This window comes from Sus scrofa, unplaced genomic scaffold (assembly GCF_000003025.6).
Source record: "Sus scrofa isolate TJ Tabasco breed Duroc unplaced genomic scaffold, Sscrofa11.1 Contig1617, whole genome shotgun sequence".
Taxonomy (NCBI): Eukaryota; Metazoa; Chordata; class Mammalia; order Artiodactyla; family Suidae; genus Sus; species Sus scrofa.
Window position 1 is genome coordinate 55,085 of NW_018084920.1, and position 3,758 is coordinate 58,842.

The following is a 3,758-nucleotide window of genomic DNA, read 5'->3' on the forward strand; positions in this document are numbered from 1 at the left end:
ACATTTTGCATTCATTTCTCAAAGACTTAGTCTCTGGTTTTCAAGCTCAGCAGCCTTGATAAAGCACTCCTTCATGGATCTTCCTGTGGGTCAATTCAAGATAAATCATAATTTAAATGTATTTCAATGTAATCCTAAGAATACATGCTTACAAGTCTCTTTGTGTGCTCCAGGCACTGGTCTAAGTCTCTTACAGGTATCATGCGTACAAACCTTAGGATATCCTGTGAGGTTGGGAGGTATGTTGTCTCCATTTTCAAAGTGGGAAAAGTGGGGCACAGAGAGATAAGGCCTGTGTCCCCTGCTTTCTGGATATTCAGTATCCACTCAGAAGGGCTCCAGAGCCCTGGCCTGAGTCACTGTACTATGGTTATTGGTGCACATTTACCTGAATGCCTTGGTTTCATGATGACAGAATTTGTATTGGTAATTCAAACAAAGGTAGTATTACTTTAGAATTCATTGTTAAACCAAGACACTTGAGAAGCAGTGAGGGGCAGGAGTAATGAATAATTATGGTGCTGCATCTGCAGTGAATGTGCTCTTGAGGGCAAAATCTAAACGTGTGCAGTCACTCAGTTCATGTGGCTGATGGGGCTGCACGTCACCAATGTTCAGCTAGCTAATTTTCCATTTTATTCTTTATTCCTGTTGGTATATTGACCCTTCCATATTGTTGGCTCGGTATTTCTTTCCGTGAAACGTGAAGTCTGAAGAGTAGAGACCGTATTATTCTGGGTTAATATGATCAAGGTGGTGAGAGTTATTTCTCATGTATCCTCCTTTACATGGATAGATAGTCATAGTTTTCTAACCTGTAAGTGATGTCCTCAGGGGTCCAAATTCTTGTAACCTTATGAAATGCAAAATGGATCACCTATAGATAAGCCATTTTCTCATTTTTAGATTTTCTTTCTCAGAACGTACTGATACATGCACTTTGAGAGTTTTTTTTTTTTAATTTTTTTTTCAGGTCCTCATCTGTGGCACATGGAAGTTCCCAGGCTATAGGCTGAATCAGAGCTACAGCTCCAGGCTATGCCACAATCATAGCAATGCAGGAAATGAGCTGCATCTACAACCTCCACCACAGCTCATCGCAATGCTGGATCCCTGATCCATTGATCAAGGCCAGGGATCGAACCTGCATCCTCATGGATTCTGGTTGGATTTGTTTCTGCTGTGATGCAAAGGGAACACCCTTTTCCCTTCATTTACTAATTATATAAACAGTAGTTTTTCCCCTAGCATCATCCACATATGACCAAGTGGATTTTTTAAATTAAGCAGTAATTCACATTTTACATTACATTAGTTTCAGGTATACAACATAATAATTCACTGTTTGTGTACATTGTGAAATAATCATCACATTAAGTCTGGGTAATATCAGTCACCTTATGTAGTTACCAAACATTTTTTTCTTGTGATGAGAACTTTTAAGAGCTGCTCTCTTGCTTTCAAATATTCAAGACACTCTTACTGACTGTAGTCACCATGCTGTAAATTCCATCCCTGTGACTTACTTACTTTATCACTGAAGTTTGTATCCTTTGAGCCCCTTCACCCACTTCCCTGCTGCTCCCCACTGTCCACCTCTGAAACTACCAGTCTGTCCTCTGTATCCGCGAGCTTGTTTGTTTATTTGTTCTTGCTTTGTTTTTTAGATTCCACGTATAAGTGAGATCATATGGTGTTTGCCTTTCTTTGTTTAACTTATTTCACAGTGTTTTGAACCATATCTTTCTCTCTTTCATCTAAGCAAGTAAACCCTGTCATCTGCTACTATAGGCTCAGTATACAGGATGCAGTCTCCAGGGTAGACAGATGCCATCACAGGGAGGGATATTAATTGAGGCTCAGGATCGATCAAGTTTGATGGAAAGCTCTTACCCTCTTGAACACTGCATTATCATCTGATGGTGACCATAGCTCACATGAGAAGCTCTGTCCTGTTTTCTTCTTTTTCAAGAACTCAGTTCATCTCCCAATAGTTCTTTTGGAATTTGACTCAGCTTTGCCTGGGTCTTAAAACTGTTTTGTTTTTGGAGTTCCTTTTGTGGTTTGCTGGAAATGAATCTGACTAGTATCCATGAGGCCTAGGTTCAATCCCTGGCCTTGCTCAGTGGGTTAAGGAACGGGCATTGCCATGAGCTGTGGTGTAGATCACAGATGCATGTCGGATCTAGCATTGCTGTGGCTGTGGTGTATGCTGGCAGCTACTGCTCTGATTTGATCCCTAGCCTAGGAACCTCCCTATGCCAGGGGTGAGGCCCTAAAAAGGCAAAAAAAAAATTTCATTTTTAATAGTCAATATTTAATCTTAATGCAGTCGTTAAGTATTGAACTTTCACAGAGCATTTTATTTGTGGAATAGATAAAAAAAAGAATAAGTTTTCCAGATGTGAGTGTGGAGTTGATGTGTGTGTATGTGTATGCACACTTGGATTTTAGGTATTGTGTGTTGCTATGTGTTTGTGGGAGATTTTATTTCTGAATATTCCTCACCCAGACCTGCTAATGATTTCTAGGACCAGCATTCTAGAAAAAAAAAACTTGCATCTCTTAAATGACTGTAGGATCGTCCCCTGAAATGCTAACTGTATTGGTTTATTTAAGTCTAACATTGTGCTTAAGGAGCGAAATCTATCATGACATTCCCCCTCTACCTCCTACCTTCTGCTAGAATATGTGCAGACATACTGTGAAAGCAGCTGAGACGGTAAACCTTTTTATACTTACCCTTTAAGCTGTACAAGTTACTTCATGGCATCTCTTGACGGTTTATTTGAACATCCTTTTAATGAGACACAGGCTGAACAGGAGTATGCTAGTGGAGACCTGAACGCCAAGTTTTCTCAGGAAACTACCTCGGCTAGAAAATCCCTGGAACTACCCAGAGCCTCCTATATCATATACCATAGCATGTACCTGCTGTAGCGTAGAACTTCTTTCCTAAGAGGACTGTGCCATTTGACACCAGGAATGTATGTTCTTCTGTTGCTAGTTAAAATAAAGTAAAGCCTATTTTAAAGGGCTGCGTATATCATGGACTGTTGAGTGATCAGGGTCAGATGATCTTCTAAACTCATTGGTCAGGAAAACATATTTGGCACCAAATACTGTGGCTTGTTACTTTATGTATTCTACCTATAACAAGAATCATTAGCGTCAGCCAACAAAAGAGTCCTTGGAGACCCAGGTGTCAAAGTCACCATGGATATTAATATGAAGTTTTGGCTGTGAACCTGACGGCAGTGGGGACAGTTCCCTTAGGGACAAGGAAATGCAAGAATAATATTAAATCAGTGTGATGGTGCTGTCTAATGTAAGCCAATAAAATATCCAATAAAATGTTTAACTTGAGACATCTGTACAGAAGTAAACCTGTAAAATCTGTTGGAATCTCCCATTTTCATCCAGCCTGTTGTGGTTGTCCTTAATTATTACCATAGGGAGATTTTTAGCAATTTTTGATGACCAAATTTATATAATTTTAATCTCTCTGTGATAATAATCGCCACTAGTTTGGAAACGTTCATTCTCTACATGTCTTTTTTACAATAACAAAAGACTACTCTAAAGGTTTTATATAAACATCTTTGCACACATGACTGCTTATACTCCAGACAATTCCTCTATGAGAAATTCTTAGTTGTAGGAGGACAAGTTTTTCTATTTGAATGGCTTTTGGTATGGATTTCTCATTAGATGTACTAAAAGTAAATGTCATCCCAGGCCAGGAAAAGAAATCATTA